This window comes from Ruditapes philippinarum, unplaced genomic scaffold (assembly GCF_026571515.1).
Source record: "Ruditapes philippinarum isolate M1 unplaced genomic scaffold, ASM2657151v2 ctg2957_1_1_1_1, whole genome shotgun sequence".
In the NCBI taxonomy this organism is placed as follows: domain Eukaryota; kingdom Metazoa; phylum Mollusca; class Bivalvia; order Venerida; family Veneridae; genus Ruditapes; species Ruditapes philippinarum.
In genome coordinates this window covers 1-19,772 of record NW_026856989.1, presented here as the reverse complement: position 1 = coordinate 19,772, position 19,772 = coordinate 1, and the positions used below count along the sequence as shown (strand labels likewise).

Sequence of the window (19,772 nt, the reverse complement as noted above, 5' to 3'; positions counted from 1 at the left end):
AGTTTGTACGGGGTATTTTCATTTGTCTCCAATTTAGCAGGAAAATCATATTCTTCACTATCCTGGAAAACATTAATGAAATTTATTAACATGCTTGTGATTTAAAGGCTTATAGTTGCTTCCTATGAAAGAAATCATTCTGTACAGTTCTGATATAGAGAATAACAGCCTAAGTGCTTGACATACATGTATATAATATATATATTATGTTTAAGCATTATCTAACAATTTATCAGACACCACATTCAAGTCAGATTATCTTAATACAATTCTGACATCACCAGGGCCATGCACATTCTCACAAAGTCGATTTGAATCCGTAGCTACGACTCTTGTACGACACAATTTATTTGTGACACAATGTCAGGCCATCTTTGTAACAGTTATGGAATGTAAAATGATTTGATTAACAATAAAAGCTCATTTGGAAATGTTAGAATTTAAATATTATCAACCTAATATTGTTTAAGGAAACAAACCTCAAAGATCTGTATGGAAGTCTGGAACAGTTTCTGTAGATCTACAGTCTATAGTTCAAATCTTTCATCACTGCTTGAAACAACACTACTTACTCGCTATCCTATTAAAATATAAAGCAACACAATATATCATACAAAGATCTATACATAATTTCTAAATAATTCATTAATCTTTGCATTTAAATAGATCTAACCCCGACTACTCAGAAAAAATCTACAATATCACATAGATCTTCTCCTTGTATATAAGGAGACACGTTAATAACTACAACAATATGACGACTTAGTTCTTTTCAGAAAAATAAAATAATTATGGATAAAAAAGAATGCTAAAGAAGTAAAAGTTAATACCGTTTTTTTCTTCAATTTTAGTCATTGTTACTGTAAAGTGTTCAGCTTGCGTTTCGCCAACGCTTACTTGTTGTTGTTGTTGTTGTTGTTGTTGTGGTACTTGAATGACGTCAGAAATTGTCACAAATCTATTTTTAGAAACGTTCTCAATTAGAACATTCGATGAACGCTACTGTTCATATCATGTTCCACTTTAAAATGTTTTAATTATTAAAGCACCATTACTTGTTAAATTGCGTAAATGTAACCCCAACTGACAATATATTGACCAAAAAACTTACCCAAGTAGTCAAAAACTCAAATTCTTTCATGTTGTCTAGTCAGAAGGACTACCATTGAACACTGACGTTCAAATGATAAGTGTTCAACTCGTAAATAGAACTCCTTTTCTGAACACAGGCATTAAAAATATAAACGCGCAATGTTCCAAAATTGAACAAGTGTGAACGCGTCCGGTGTTCTCCTCATTTACAGTGTAGTTTTACGGTTACACTAGTCGTTTATGAATATTATTGTTCACTTAATCATTACAGTATCAATTAGCATTATTTGATTTCAATATACTTGTTCTTGTTGGAAAATATGGATTAAAATGATTTGCACAAACTTGAGTTTATTTTTTTGATTTGACTTTGTAATCATGGTACCTTACCACATTATTAACTGTATAACATTAACGTGTATTTTATTTCTTGCGGTGCCTTGTGCCGCCGCATTGCGGCCTTGCCGCATAAACTGGTTCAAAGTTGTTTATGCGGTGATTTTCTCCGCATTAAAGAAATACTTTTTATGCGACACAAAGGTTCCCTGTCACCGCATAAAAACAATTAAAATGTTTAAGACTTTTTTGTATTAGTGACGGGGTGTTTTTTGACGTTAAAAAATAAAATAAAGATAAAAAAAAAACATTTATCTCCTGCTAAAGTTATGTAAATGTGCATCAATCAAAATTGAATCGGCGTATGACATATTTTTTACCATTTATTGGACTGACGGACATTTATGATCATTCGTAACGTCATTTTAAACATTTTTAAGAGATAATTGTTAATGACAGGCCACGCAAGTTTGCTCGGTTGTGTACTAAATTTTTATTATGTCGTGAAATTGATTTCGCTAAATCGTGAAAATTTGCCGCCGCATTTGTCGGAACAGGCGCGCAAGTTTTAGAGGCATATCTAGGCATACCAGTAACTCGATTTTGTAAATGAAAGAAAATTATAAAATAAGATTATTTTACTTTAATGTATTAGAACCGTTCTACGGTAGTCTACAATGGAATCCCTGTTTAAGGGATAAATTATTATCGAAAGTTGTTGAAATATTAATACTTTACTTTGTTTGGCTTGAAAATATATAAACTCAGGTTCAACGTCTTTATGTGGCAAAAAGGCACTGTTGCGCCGCATAAAAGCAATTTTCGCTTTATGCATTGCGCCTAGCCGCATAAACGTGTTCACCACTATTATGCAAGGAAAATCACCGCATCAATGACTTTGAACCCGTTTATGCGGCAGGGCTTCTATGCGGCGTCACAGTGCCTTTATTCGGCTGCGAAGCATCCAAGTCTTATATGATTTTATATAACACACATGATTTACTGCGGCACTACACGATTTATTTTACGAGTTCCCAATAAAATCACAAGTAAATAAAAAATGTCTCGTACATAATTTTAACACTTTGGGGCACATTTTAAATTTCTCGCATTGTTGCAAAACATTTTTATTTTTCATTTTTGTCAAATGAAAAGAAAGTATTTTCTCATATCCGTAAACATCCAATGGACTGGACGATTTCAGATTTTCATGTATAGGGGGTAGGTAATCGAGACTAAATATCATGGAACTAGACAATAAAGCTCAGGTAATGATGACGCATAGAATCTTGTTACCTGACCTGTCTGGATCTAAAGGGGCACTGTTATGTATTGGACAAACACGCAAACTGTGTTACATTCTCATAATACAAAATGTATATCTGAAACTATCCATCTAACCTTTTTGCCTTAAAACTAGAAAATAAGTTCGTTATGAAGAAATGTATATTTTTTTATATTTAACGCATTAAAGTTTTTGCAATCAAATAAACCGTGTGATAAGGAAATATTTTACTATTATAATTATACTTTAGTAACGATTCCCCTTTAACCCAGTAAAATGTTAAGATCAGATTGTAATTTATAACTTCGTGGTGTAACATAGTAATACATTTTTTTTTGTTTTTTACATGCTGTTAAGCAATTTGGTAAAACTCAACAGCTGCCTTTTAAATAACAGTTTTTCATGCCTTTCCATCAAACAATTGTTTCGCAGCCATTTTACGCTTGTATAGTTATATATATTATATTAAAGTATCACGGTTCTGTTATACCTAGTTGATGTTATTGTGACGTGTGTGCTTTTCATTGGTCAGAAAACTGTTTGTGGTGCTAAGGACAATGCTTCAACGGAATGCCTGGGTTACATACAAGTTGTTTGAAATTTGTTCAAATTCGCATAATAAATGATAACGTTATGGAGCGGACAAGAATTTGACCTTCAAGTGTGACCTTGACCTTGACGCGGTAGGGACCTTGATGCTGCATGGGACACAATATCTAATGCCGGTGAACATTTGTGTGAAGTTTGATCAAATTAGCATAATAAATTAAAACGTTATGGAGCGGACACGAATTTAACCTTTGACCTTCAAGTGTCCCGCTACCAACTATTTTGATGTTTGGTATTAAATAGTAATAAGACACATCACGCAGTAATGATATGAATTCACGCGGCTTATATTTAATTTCATTTTGTTACCGATATAACCTCTGTTAATGCGATATATGTATTTGTGAAAGGTAGTTTTGTTACAAATATAAATGGAAACCAATCGGTCAATGTGCCTGATCTGATTTGACTTTTCCACCAAGTGCGACATATAGCGGCGTTGCGACATATAGCGTTGCTACACGCATGTAAGCACGCGGTCTAGAATGGAAGCGCAAGTCGTATTCTTGGTACTGGTATACAAAATCCAAATTGTAATGTAAAAATAACTGGGAAAAATGAGAAAAAAGGTCTTATACTTAAGATGAACTATACAGTACTCTCACTGAAAGTAATATTTTGGAAAAAGGAAAGATGCAGAAGTTGACTTTGATTCGATATGCACCAATAATATAATCGTCGTATATATCCTATAATGCAGAATTGTTAAAATAATGCAGGATTGTGCAAATTCAGACATAGTTGTGGAAATAAATACCGAAAACTAGTATCTTATGAATATATATAGTTCGGCAAATGTGTTAGGTATACCGAAAAGCAAACTTTAAAGAAAGGCTTAATGTGCGTTGTTATACTGTACTCATTAATATCGGCGAAACACAAAACTTTAACGCCAGAACAGTAGCCAGTTCGTTTTTCTCACAAATAATCTGGAATATTAGTTATGAGGGTACTTACAGCCGTATACGCTAATTTATTTCGATTAATCTTTGAAATATATATCGACCCTTTTTCCTATTCAAAGTGGTCATTATCCCCCCCTATCCCCCACAATTTAGAGTTATTTTACGGTGAATATTGTGTACTGTAATGCACGAGTTTCTCGGCTTCACATAGTTTCTATTGTATAGAGAACAATAGAACAATAACCGGTCGGTATCTATTTGCAGACCTGTTAACCGGTCGGTAAGTGATTTACTAGACCGCTTTTAACAAAGGAGCCGGTAGGTAACATTTGTTAACCGTTAATATCCATGCAATATCCGAATTACCAACTACATTCTGGTAGGTAGCTGAGGATTCACGCGAATAACCAACTGTGTGCCTTGGTCGACGTAGAGTGCGGGGTAATACCATTTGGTAGAATTCATCTAACGTGTCATATATTTGTTTTTTTTTTGTTTGTTTGTTTATTTGTTTTGTTTGTTTTATTTTTTTTTTTGCTGTTTCGAAATTTATTTGCTAATTTACGCGGATTGAAAGTGTTCTTTGCGATATGTAAATTAGTTTCTTTGTTCCCTCGAAAATGTTTTACCTTTAATTTACATTAAATTTTTAAAATTTTCATAAAAATTAGTATGAGGCTGGAGTTTTGCTGCTTTAACATACTTTTTTCACCTAATTTCCACTAACAGTGTTATCTTTAACATGTGAAAATTAGATTAAAAAGACTTGTCTCAAACCATCATTTATCATTAACAACAAGTATTACTAGTAATTTTGCTTACTTACTGTCAATATTAGAACTGCGATTCTATTTTACGAAACATGTTCTTTCTGGCATTTTTTATTGCCTGTCAACAGTCTTACTTATTTTCTTTTTTACTACTCGTTTTTGTAAAGTCCTTTTCATAACCCCTCGAGCAAGGATACGAATGTTAGCCATTGTAAAACACTTTAGAGCTAACAGCTATATTAACTATTTAGGTGTGAACATTAAATTGCATTACTCAATTTCAAGTTTGTATAAAGGGACTTCCAAAATAGTTATAAATCAGAGCGGGCGCTGTAGTGCAGTGGTAACACTGTCTGACTACAAATCTAGGGGTTGCGAGTTCGATCCCCCGCTACTCCACTAAAATACTAACAATCTTTCTACATCACTAAAATACTAACAATCTTTCGTAAATTAATTAATAAAAACTACTCACACACTACTCAAATGTTTATAACACTATACCCACAACACGAACTCAAGAGACACAACTCACATACTGACACACAGGATTCTACTGCAACACTGACACACAGGACATTACTGACACACAGGACACTACTGACACACAGGACACTACTGCAACACTGACACACAGGACACTACTGACACACACTGACACACAGGACATTACTGACACACAGGACACTACTGCAACACTGACACACAGGACACAACTGCATCACTGACACACATGACATTACTGACACATCACTACTGCAACACTGACACACAGGACAGAACTGCAATCACTGACACACAGGACATTACTGACACATCACTACTGCAACACTTACACACAGGTCACTACTGACACCACAGGACACTACACAGGACAGAACTGCATCACTGACACACAGGACACTACTGCAACACTGACACACAGGTCACTACTGACACACAGGACACTACTGCAACACTGACACACAGGACACAACTGCATCACTGACACACAGGATATTACTGACACATCACTACTGCAACACTTACACACAGGACACTAATGACACACAGTCCATTACTAACAACACTACTGCAACACTGACACACAGGACACAACTGCATCACTGACACACATGACATTACTGACACATCACTACTGCAACACTTACACACAGGACACTACTGACACACAGGACACTACTGCAACACTGACATACAGGACACTAACATACAGGACATTACTGACACACAGGACACTACTGCAACACTGACACACACGATACTACTCAAACACTGACACACAGAACACTTCTCAAACACTGAAACACAGAACACTTCTCAAACACTAACACAGGGTACTCAAACACTGACACGCAGGACATTACTAAAACACTGAAACACAGCACTACTCACACTGACACGCAGATGCAGCGCTGATACACAGGACACTTCTCAAACACTGAAACACAGGTCTACTCATACCCTGATACGCACGACATTATTAAAACACTAACACACAGGGCACTACTAAAATACTGATACCAAGAGGATACTTCTCAAACACTGACACGCAGGGCACTACTAAAACACTGATACGCAGGGAACTGAAAAGGACACAACTCATACACTGAAACACAGGAAACTTCTTACGCACTAGGAAATTGGAACACATGGACTTTTTGAAAGGCTGCCTTACAAATGTCTGTCATTGCTTATCAAGTTATTAGGCAGTAGGATGCTTAAATATGCCCAAATGTCAGCAAGAGCAGTTCTGTATGTGGAAGGAATTGTATTTTTCAGACTGTAAAATGAAACAAAAATTTATAGACGATATTTGGTGATTGGTAATTTCACTAATTTTTATGAATTGAAGTAAGTTTTCTTCTTTTTTATTACTTTTGAAATTTCAGTTATTCATCAATTTCAGCTTGCTTTTCTCTAAACAGCCCTGATACCAGAGGTATCTCAAACTTGATCACGCAGCCTACTAAAACACTGATACGCAGGGAACTTGAAAAGGACAACTCATACCTGATTGGAAAATTGAAACATGTGACTTTTTTGAAGCTGCTTCAATTTGTCATTGTTAAAGTTATCAAATATATAAATTTTCACGGATAAATCAGTAATCCACTGAAAAGCATAAAATAAATAGAGGATATTGTATGAGTGTAGTTTGATACTAAATTTATTGAACGAGTTGAATAAAATCATATTATGCGAGCCTCTGGCGAGCATAAAATTGTTTTATTCAACGAGTTCAATAAATTTAGTATTGAATCTACACGAATATAATATTCTATTTATCACATGATATATAAAATGAGAACAGTAAACTGTTAAAATGAGTAATTTTTCAATGACGCGCCTAAAGTGTAACGCTAACAATAGCGCGCGCTTTAACGCAGCGCAAATGACGTAACGTCATAGAGGATATTCAAGTTTTTTTCTATAAATACATGATTTATTTTCATCGAGTGGTATGAAAATAAATATTTCATGAGTGGCGGAAGCCACAAGTGAAATATGGTAATTTTCATGCCACAAGATGAAAATAAATCATGTATTTATAGAAAAAAACTTGAATTTTCTGTTTATTATATACATTTTTCTCTTTTTTTTTGCGATAAAATTTGAAAGACTTTTCCTTAAATTTTGTGTACTGGCGGAATTTAAAAGAAAGTAGTCCGGCAAGACACCAGTGAAAATACGGAAAATATGTTTCACTGCGGTGAAAAATAAATTTTTACAGTGAAAATACGGAAAATGAAAATACGCATTTTTATTTCATCAATATTTCTCAATATTTCATTTATAAGTATATAATAAAAAGTGTTATTACACTAGTGTAAAATCGTTTTTATTAAATGGCTTTATTACACTCCTACGGTAGGACTTTGTAACTCCTACGTAGGACTTTATAACTCCTACGTAGAAGATAAAAAAGCCTAATTAGGAGTTTATAACTCCTATGTAGGACTTTGTAAGTCCTACGTAGGACTTTCTTAGTCCTACGTAGGACTTTATAACTCCTACGTAGGAGTTATAAAAACCTAATTAGGAGTTTTAAAGTCCTACGTAGGACTTACAAACTCCTACGTAGGACTTTATAACTCCTACGCAGGACTTTAAAACTCCTAATTAGGAGTTTTAAAGTCCTACGTAGGAGTTTAAAAGTCCTACGTAGGAGTTTATAACTCCTACGTTGGACTTTATAAGTGTTCCTCTACGTAGGAGTTATAAAGTCCTATGTAGGAGTTATAAACTCCTAATTAGGCTTTTATCTCCTACGTAGGAGTTATAAACGTAGGAGTTATAAACTCCTAATTAGGCTTTTTAATCTCCTACGTAGGAGTTATAAAGTCCTATGTCGGACTTATAAACTCCTACGTAGGAGTGATAAAAACATACGTAGGACTTTCTAAGTCCTACAAACTCCTAATTAGGCTTTTTTATCTCCTACGTAGGAGTTTAATTTTTTATAGAACATTATGAATTGGCACCAGGACGCTTCCGTACACTCCTGCGCCACGGTTTATGTGATAAACATATATAGACCGGTTATGTAAAATATTTGATTATGTGACTAACGCCTGTGCATCTGCATTTTAATCGATTGGCTGGTAGCACAGGTGCTTGAAACAAACTTTTTAAAGTTTTATATGGGCTATATACTATAATAAGATATCTTAATATACATATATAGACCGGTTATGTAAAATATTTGATTATGTGACTAGCGCCTGTGGCTGGTAGTTAATTATATTTATCTACTAACATATTTTTCCCTTAAAATTTATACAGCAGAATATAAAAATGACTAAAATTAATCACCTTTGCATTAGAAATGCTGGAATTGAAGTATTCTAGATCTTTCGACGAAAATACAATAAACGTGACGTCACCGGAAGTGCATAACATTAAAGTATGGTGTAATTTAAGAGAAAATTTTTAATATTGACTTTTTTCTAAACTTTATGATCGATTTTTCAGGATTCTGCAAGGAGATTTTTTGAGGACTTTTTTTCTCAAAATGTAGATAATGTTTATCATTTATTTAAGCATGAAAACATTTGTGAAGGAATTAGTTTAACCATATTCTTTATTATGACTGGCCTATATATATAAGCCACTTGGATATCGTGTTCTCAATACACCTAATGCAATGTTAAAGTGATGCAATTGATATACTTCGTAAATAGTGCAGGATTCCAAGTAATTAAATGTAAAATATTACTTAATTATTTTTGTGATGTTGATACTTCGGCAGCTTGGATGTCTATTTATCAATCGCAACTACTCGGCTCTTTCCGTCAGTCTTCGGATAAGGTTATTATAGATATTAGCCGAGGCAGTTCCGAATTGTCTATTTATACGCAATAATATAGTTACATTAAAAAATATATTGATATCGGGTCGAATATTGGTACGAATGCTATTGAGTTCGAATGATTTTAAGGAAGAATTGTTCTGATATTTTACAAATAATAAAAATATGGCAGTTACATCAAATAAATTATAATGGTTATGAATAAATTGTTAAATCTGATCAGGTATTTTTATGTATTTTTTTTACTTATTAATAAAAAACCAAACTGTACTTTTAAACACAAGATAACATATTTGTTTACAATTTAACTTACCGCTAATTAAGGTGTCAAACCACTAGGCCTAAATATCATAAAAGAATCTAGGCAGGAGAGAGCAATCGTCACAAGGTCAAGGTTACTGGGACCTGGTATATAAAACAAGAGGGCCAAGATGGCCCTAGATCGCTCACCTGACCCGTCAAACTCATCCGAACAATTACCTAGACAAGCGTTCTGACCAAGTTTCATGACAGGTCTGTCAAAAATGTGACCACTAGTGTTAACAAGGATTATCAATATTTGAGCAGTGTGACCTAGTTTTTGACCCCAGGTGACCCATATTCGAGCTTGACATTCGAGCAATTACCTAGACAAGCATCCTGACCAAGTTTGATGATAATTGAGTCAAAAATGTGACACTAGAGTGTTCACAAGGTTTTTCTATTTTTAGCTCCTGTGACCTAGTTTTCCATCCGAGATAAATCATGTTCGAACTCATCCAAACAATTGACTAAACAAGCATCCGGACAAGGTTTCTTAATAATTGGGTCAAAAATGTGACCACTAGAGTGTTCACAAGGTTTTTCTATTTATAGCTCCTGTGACCTAGTTTTTCATCGGAGATAAACCATGTGCAATCTCATCAAAGCAATTATCTAAACAAGCATCCTGACAAAGTTTGATCATGATTATGTAAAACAAGAGGGTCATGATGGCCCTGAGGTCGCTCACCTGTATATGGGCCCCCAACACCCCCCCCCCCCCAACGTTGCAGGGCCAATTTAACCCAGGGGCTTTTATTTGCACAAACTTGGTAGACACCCATAAGAAGATGTTTCATGCTAAACAACTAAGCTCTAGCTCATTGGGCTTTTTAAAAGAAGATTTTTTTAAAGTTTTTACTATACATATATAGTTAAAAACAATGAAACCCCTGGGGCCGGGCCAGTTTTGACCCCAGGGCTTTTATTTGAACAAACTTTGTAGACACTTACTAGAAGATGTTTCATGCTTAATATCTTTACTCTAGCTATTTGGGTTTTTTCAAAGAAGGTTTTAAGTTTTTGCTATACACATATAAAGAAAATCAATGACCCCCGGGGCGGGGCCAATTTTGACCCCAGGTCTTTTATTTGAACAAACTTTGTAGACACTTACTTAAAGATGTTTCATGCTTAATATCTTTACTCTAGCTATTTGGGTTTTTTCAAAGAAGATTTTTTAAGTTTTTGTTATACACATATAAGGAAAATCAATGACTCCCGGGGCGGTGCCAATTTTGACCCCAGGGCTTTTATTTGAACAAACTTGGTAGACACCTATTAGAACATGTTTGATGCTAAATATCTTAGCCATAGCTCTTTGAGTTCTTTAAAAGAAGATTTTTAAGTTTTTACTATATGCATATAGGGAAAATCAATGACCCCCTGGGGCGGGGCCAATTTTGACCCCAGGGCTTTTATTTGAACAAACTTGGTAGACACTTATTAGAACATGTTAAAAAAGCGATCACAAAAGCTCACCCTGTCACTTTGTGACAGGTGAGCTAAAAATGTGACCACTAGAGTGTTCAAAAGGTTTTTCTATTTTTAGCTCCTGTGACCTAGTTTTTCATCAGAGATGACCCATATTCAAACTCATCCGAGCAATTGACTAGACAAGCATCCACACTGAGTTTGATGATGATTGGGTAAAAAATGTGACCACTAGAGTGTTCACAAGGTTTTTCTATTTATAGCTCCTGTGACCTAGTTTTTCATCAGATATGACCCATATTCGAAATCATCTGCGCAATTATCTAAACAAGCATCCTGACAAAGTTTGATGATGATTGGGTCAAAAAAGTGACCACTAGAGTGTTCACAAGGTTTTTCTATTTTTAGCTCCTGTGACCTAGTTTTTCATCGGAGATGACCCATGTTCGAAGTCATCCAAGCAATTGACTAGACAAGCATTCTGACCAAGTTTGATGATGATTGGGTAAAAAATGTGACCACTAGAGTGTTCACAAGGTTTTTCTATTTATAGCTCCTGTGACCTAGTTTTTCATCAGATATGACCCATATTCGAAATCATCTGCGCAATTATCTAAACAAGCATCCTGACAAAGTTTGATGATGATTGGGTCAAAAAAGTGACCACTAGAGTGTTCACAAGCAATTGTGGACGTTCGACGGACGACAGACATTCACCGATCCTAATAGCTCACCTTGAGCAAGCTCAGGTGAGCTAAAAATCAACGGGTCCTCATCTGGAATTGTATCTCAACTTTACTATAATATTTTATCATTCTTGCTTGTTTTAATTATTTCTCTTTTTTTCCGTAAATGCGTTAATTGTGTCCCGCCCCCACCGAGCCCATATGTTTTATTGCATCATAAAACATTTTATAGTCTTCATATGTTACATTGTCTAAATGGATGCCGCCAGCAATCATTCTCAACACAATCAATACACGGCAAAGAGTGGGGCACAGATAAAAATAACCTTATGTAAGATTTATCAATCATTTATAATATGAAAAAGGCAAAGCCTCAAAGCGAGCTCGATGTATTTTTAACGTGAAATAGTATGAAATAATAGCTCATTTTTATTTCAAAAGCAGTGACGAGTGCGTGTGACGTCACACGTACTGTGTTAAATATGGCTCCGCCCCAATCGTTAAATGAATAACGAGTTTTGAAAACGTTGATAAAACTTTGTTTGTTTATTTTATTTCACTCTATAATTTTTCAAGCAAAATAAAGATTATTAAAAGTGAAATAAATGTAAAACTTAAAACGTTTGCGACATTAAAATAGCGTACTTGATTTGATTGTTTTGCACGTGCTGTTTGGCGCTACATTGTGACGTCACGTAAACAATACTTTAAACGTCTGTACAGCGTTAACGACTGAATAAAAGATATTGGTGTTCGGATTCATTTTCTTAGTTAGACCATTTTATTTTATGCTTTTCAGTGGATTACTGATTTATCCGTGAAAATTATATTTGATAATTTCACAGTGAAAATTATCAAAATATAATTTCACACTTTTCATTGACGAAACTACTTTTTTAAGATTTTTCCCATGTGGTACCTCAATTTTATTTTTGGTGACTATTCCGACAATGTCAGGCTTTTTAAAGAAAAGCAAAGGTGAAATTGATAAATAACTTATATGTCAAAAGTAATAAAAAGAAGAAAACTTACAGTAAGTTACTTATATTCATTCAAATTACCAATCACCAAATATCGTCTCTTTAATTTTTTGTTTCATTTTTACAGTCTTAAAATACATTCCTTCCACATGCAAAACTGCTCTTGATGACATTTGGGAATATTTAAGTATCCTACAAGCAATAACTGCCGTATGCTTTATGAAAACTTGAATAGCAATGGCAGCTTTCAGTCGAAGAATATGTAAACAACCCAGCGGTCGTAAGGCTTCCAAGTTTTCTAATTTCCTATCCACTTTTTTGAATGTTTACACATCTGTCAACACTTATTTATTGTCTGTTACAATCCTCAAATAAGTTTTCTTTCTTTTAAAAAGGTGTATGACTAACAAATCCAAATGATATCCCTCTGAATCAATCACAATTATTTTCATCCAGTGAAATACACAACTTTAAAAATGGCGGCCGCTTACATTTAACATAGCCAGGACTTATATAAATTCGCAGTCAGTAATAGAAATATGGATGGATGGTTGGACTTTTACTCCTACTAGAATTGTTTGTTTTTATTATTTAAACAAGCGATCAGACATATTTTTTTTAAAAAGATGAATACAATCACCACCATTTAACGTTGACTGTGGAACTTATTTTTCAGCCCATGACTTCTTGTCATTTAATGAGAAATTCGACTTTTTTGAGGCTCTAAATGGGGAAAACAGATTTTAATATTAACGTTAATATTAAGGAAATTTCGTTTTAACTTGTTTTTAAGCATAAAATAAAAAGAAAATTTGTTTGTTTGTTGTGTAAGATGTAATTTTAATTCATCTCGTGAACTTTAAAAACAGTATTCTCACTCGTGGCTACGCCACTCGTGAAAATACTGTTTTTAAAGCCCACTCGATGAAATAAAATTTCATCTTACACACAAACAAACAAATATCCTCTATTTCTTTCGTTCTAGATAGTTTTCACAACAAAATTCGACAAAAAAATTGTTTTTATTTATCATATTTTTCAAACAAAATGGCGCCTTCAATTTTCATTTTCCGTTTTAAAACTGTCATTCGATATTTTATACACAGCTACCTATATTTTGGTTCCCTGTCCAATTATGGTTCCCATAGACGTGCGCGGGTGACCAGTCTACACATCCGTTTTCAATCAGAATTCCTCAGTTTTTATCGTTTTCTTTAAATTCGAAAAGTTGCGATGTGTCCAATTCGGTACTTCGGACGAAAGTTTTCAAAACCATCACTTAGCAGGTACTCGCGTTACCGTAAAGCTCGCTTTGCGAGCAGGCCCTTCGGGCCAGCTCGTCGAGCTCGCTATTAAGTCAAATTAAGTATGGTAGCATTATGCAAAAGTTATGCACAATAAAGCACTGACAATAGTAACAGGCATGCGCAAAGAAAAGAGTATGAGCTTGGAATTATGTATTTGTTAGTTTTCTTTGAGTTTTTGGAGCTAAAGAGTTGTTGCTGTTAAGTTGAGATGTTGCAGTTTAAGTATTTATAATTTGCGTTTAGACTGTTGCTAGAATATAATGATGCCTGATTTTAGTTTGATGATTTTATTACATAGAGTTCTAAATGATAGACATTTTCAGCAAAAAATGTGTTAAGACAGATTTCTGTTTTAAAAAACAGAGTAATTTTATAACACTATCACAAAGCACTTTTAAATGACCGAGTGAAGCGTGTATTGAAATTTTGCTGCTCCTTTAATTTCGGGACGCCTCGCCGATTCTTCCTTATTTGAGCTTATCCGGAGACTAACGGAAATAGCTGGTATGTTGAAATTTGAACAAAGTTCAACAGCTGCAAAATGACCTCTCGCATGCTTCTTTTTAAAGAAGCAAATTTGTTTCATTACATTTAAATCATTTTGGCACCGTATCATATTAATTTAACAATATGGGCTGTCCATTTCTTTCATCAATAACCGCATTTTCTAAATTGCTAAATGTTTGCATCCAGTAATTATCCAATCAGCAGAAACAAATGTGATATTTGTCAATTTATCGTTTTAATCTGTGTATTAAATGAGTCTATTGTTTCGCTGAAGATATTCATAATTACTTGTAGACTAATTATTATTGGACTTAATACACTTAATATATGGGCAGCCATTTACCGTTTCGTATGGACCTTTAAATTCAAATTTAATGGATTTTGTAGCAACAAAATTTAATATCAATCGAAGCATTTCTAAGTAATCAATAGCACCTCCAATCCGTAACTTATCAAATGCATTACTTAAATCAAGAAATATGGCTTATTTATAATTTTTGTTATTATTAAATGCCCTACAACCTCCGCTTCCATTTTGTGAATATTGATGTAAATGATATAGGACTATATGTTCCGGGTCAATTTTATCTCTATCTTTATTTAGCTTCATGAGCGGCATAACCGTAAATAAATAACAAAGTTATGACTATCATAGCTAAATTCAATATTTGCCCTTGACAGTGAAGGCCATATTAAAGGTTAAGGTCATATATGAATTACTTTTGTACATGTCTGTTTTGTTATAAGTGTTCTATTGCCAAAGTATAAATCAAATCCATAAATAAATGACAAAGATATGACCGATTGTTGCGATATTTTTATGTCTTGTCCCATAGATTGCTGCATGAAGACAATCCATTCATTACTTACAAAGTTTTAGCCAATTACAGCAAAAAAACTGAAATTACAATAATTTGACCTTCAATGACAAGGTCATTTACGAGTCAAGGTCAAATTGGGTTCGATCTATTTTAAGACTTGTCCTTACGGTAATTGTGCTCAAGTATGAAGACATTCAATTCATAAATAACATAGTTATAACTAATTATAGTAAAAATCAAGCAAATTCAATAATTTGACCTTAACGGTCAAGGTCACTGATGAGTAAAAGTCATTATTTATTAACTACATATAAAGATAATGTCATAAGGCGTATTATTTTGAAGTATGAAGACAATCCATATTTTAAATAAAAAAGAAATAGCCAAATATAGCTAAAATCTAGCTACATTCAAATATTTGACCTTGAAGGTCAAGGTCATTTATGAGTGAGTGTTGTGCCAAAGTTTGAAGGCAAACCATTGAGAAATAAAAAAAAATATGACCAACGTTAAAGTTGTCGGACGGCACAGCATCAGCAACGATAACAGCAACAACAAAGACAACATGACTGTAGCAATTTAGCTCTTTGTTCTTCAAAAAGTCCAGGTTAAAATGAGTCTTTTTAACTGTAAATCCTTTTTCTTTTGGATAAGTAATAAATAGAATAGTTCATTAATGTAGATTTACAGGCTATATGATTGTTTCTAACCCGTTCAATAAATTTAGTATGAAATCTACATTCATTCAATATCCTTTATATAACCCATGTATTGGAAGAGTTTCCATTAGGTGATTACAGCCTTGCAGAATGCAAACAAATAAACAAACTTTAATTTTCCTTCAGTCTAGGGTTTAAGAACAGCTACTATTCAAGTCATTAAATCTGTACAGATGGTAAATCAATCCTCCAATTTCAACTCATCCACAGTGAAATAAGAGTTTTTTTTATATATCCATGTATACTAAAAATATCAAACATGTGATTACAGCCTTGCTGATGGCAAATCAAACTTTAATTTTCCATCCATCAATGGTTTTAAAGTTGTATGATATGACTCATGAACCTAAAAAAAGAAAAACAAACAAAATATTTACATTGATATAGTAAAGAAGACATATATATAATATATACATGTATATTATCGAAAAAATAACATTTCTTGATAAAATTTCCTACGGTACAGTTACATAACACAGTGCTAGAATCACAATGATCAAAGACAGAGATGTTAACCTTAAGTTTTCACTATATACTTATAAAAAAACAAGAACATAACCAAAATAGTCATTATAATCATTTTTCGTGCAAGCTAAAACACGTTTTTACTATTTACATATACGCAATTCCGCATAGGTATACTGAGACAGGAAGATATGCTGGCGAGGAACAAGAGCGTAGAATATGTACATTGTGTGATATGAACACTGTTGAGGATGAAAGACATTTCATACTTGAATGTAAATTATATGGTGAAATTAGACTTTCTATATTTTGTAGCCAATGGTTAAACACCACTGATAAATTAAGAACATTTGCTTAACTAATATCCACGCAATGTTGCTAAATATATGTCCACTAGACAACATTTCATGCTAAATATCTACTTGTATTTGCTAAATCAAAGATTTTTCTTGTGCAGTGTTGAAATAAATAAATTAATAATATTAATAATGAAATTAGAAGTATTTTCGGTAGCTTTAAATGCTTGTTGTGCATATCATCAGCCGAATCTTTTAAACAACAATATATACTTTAGAATAATAATACAAGAAAATGTTAAGAAAACAGAAAAGATACTATAAGATACTAATATATTAAGAAAAAAGGAAGCATTTTATATCAAATAAATATGTACAAGTTCAGGAAGGATATTAAATGTATACTTCTGAAATGTCTAACCTCTTTTTCATTAAGTGGTGAAGATTTGGCATATTTATACAAAGCCTCGTAAACATTTCCGTCGTAACGTCCAAGACAGCTTTGCAGAATTTCATCAGGATAATCAAAGGCATCAACCAGTGCAACTGCATTAGGTCGTATCTCGGCAAAAAGGGACAGAGTTTTGTTTAGGATAATGTCACCTTGCTGGTCAGTCAGAAAACCATCCTTCAAATAAAATGTACAAATAACAATGCACAAGGAGTATACATATTGCAATGATTTAAGGAATTAATTAAGATTAATGACAGTTAATCATTCAAGTGTTCTCAGAAAGTATAAACATTTTAGCATTCAAGTGTTCTTAGAAAGTATAAACAGTTTATCATTCAAGTGTTCTCAGAAAGTACAAACGTTTATCATTCAAGCGTTCTCAGAAAGTATAAACAGTTTATCATTCAAGTGTTCTCATAAATTATAGACAGTTTATCATAAAGTGTTTTCATAAAGTATAGACAGTTTATCATTCAAGTGTTCTCAGAAAGAATAAACGTTTATCATTCAAGTGTTCTCAGAAAGTATAAACGTTCATCATCCAAGCGTTCTCAGAGAGTATAAACAGTTTATCATTCAAGTGTTCTCAAAAAGAATAAACGTTTATCATTCAAGCGTTCTCAGAAAGTATAAACAGTTTATCAATCAAATGTTCTCAGAAAGTATAAACAGTTTATCATTCAAGTGATCTCAGAAAGTATAAACGTTTATCATTCAAGTGTTCTCAGAAAGTATAAACAGTTTATCATTCAAGTGTTCTCAGAAAATATATAAACAGTTAAGCATTTATCATTCAAGTGTTCTCAGAAAGTATAAACAGTTTATCATTCAAGTGTTCTCAGAAAGTATAAACAGTTTATCATTCAAGTGTTCTCAGAAAATATATAAACAGTTAAGCATTTATCATTCAAGTGTTCTCAGAAAGTATAAACAGTTTATCATTCAAGTGTTCTCAGAAAGTATAAACAGTTAAGCATTTATCATCCAAGTGTTCTCAGAAAGTATAAACAGTTTATCATTCAAGTGTTCTCAGAAAGTATAAACAGTTAAGCATTTATCATTCAAGTGTTCTCAGAAAGTATAAACAGTTTATCATTCAAGTGTTCTCAGAAAGTATAAACAGTTAAGCATTTATCATTCAAGTGTTCTCAGAAAGTATAAACAGTTTATCATTCAAGTGTTCTCAGAAAGTATAAACAGTTTAGCATTCAAGTGTTCTCAGAAAGTATAAACAGTTTATCATTCAAGTGTTCTCATAAATTATAGACAGTTTATCATAAAGTGTTCTCATAAAGTATAGACAGTTTATCATTCAAGTGTTATCAGAAAGTATAAACAGTTAAGCATTCAAGTGTTCTCAGAAAGTATAAACAGTTTATCATTCAAGTGTTCTCAGAAAGTATAAACAGTTTATCATTCAAGTGTTCTCAGAAAGTATAAACAGTTAAGCATTTATCATTCAAGTGTTCTCAGAAAGTATAAACAGTTTATCATTCAAGTGTTCTCATAAAGTATAGACAGTTTATCATTCAAGTGTTCTCAGAAAGTATAAACAGTTTATCATTCAAGTGTTCTCAGAAAGTATAAACAGTTAAGCATTTATCATTCAAGTGTTCTCAGAAAGTATAAACAGTTTATCATTCAAGTGTTCTCAGAAAGTATAAACAGTTAAGCATTTATCATTCAAGTGTTCTCAGAAAGTATAAACAGTTAAGCATTTATCATTCAAGTGTTCTCAGAAAGTATAAACAGTTAAGCATTTATCATTCAAGTGTTCTCAGAAAGTATAAACAGTTTATCATTCAAGTGTTCTCAGAAAGTATTAACAGTTTATCATTCAAGTGTTCTCATAAAGTTTAAACAGTTTAGCATTCAAACATCTGGTAATCAACAGAGCATACCATGTAGATTTGATTAAAGTTTCAAGGGAACGTAAAGTTGCTGATTTCTTGTGTGGCGTATAGACCGTGTAAGTAAATTTAGAATTGAAATGGACTGTTACATCATGAAAGAATTGCTACATGCGGCCAGCCTCATATTTAGATTTAAACGGCAATCCGGATTCAAAACAATTACGCTGTAAGTAGATGTTATGTCTAAAATACAATTAACCAGTAGGGGAAAATCCCGGGATCGCCTTTACAAAAGCCGGAATCGAGATCGTATTAGATATATACATGTAATGAATTCAGGAATTGACCACCTGTCATAGGTGTCATTGATAAACTATCGATTTAATCTAACCACAGATATTTTATGTTATACATGTACATGTATAAGAGTGAAAAATGAAAGTCTTTTAATTATAAACTTGTACAGCGTTCCATATTGAAAACTCACTCGATTACAAGGAGGATGTTTACCCATAGATCCCAGGAAAAGGAAAAGCAGAAGTTATTAAAGTTAAAAAATACAGTTTGTAAACAAAATATGTAATACTGGTTTGGTTGTGAAGGAGGTAGTCATGCTCTATAGTTACTGTAAAAAAGGGGGG

At 33.2% G+C, this 19,772-nt stretch overlaps 1 long non-coding RNA gene across 1 annotated transcript; it reads right to left on the bottom strand.

The window, feature by feature from the left end:
- Positions 1-1,303, bottom strand: LOC132748404 (uncharacterized). Its single transcript, XR_009628251.1, has 3 exons — positions 831-1,303; positions 480-580; positions 1-62 (listed from the first exon to the last, which is right to left on the bottom strand). It is a non-coding gene; the product is annotated as an uncharacterized LOC132748404 (long non-coding RNA).
- Between the last annotated feature and the right edge of the window lie 18,469 nt (positions 1,304-19,772).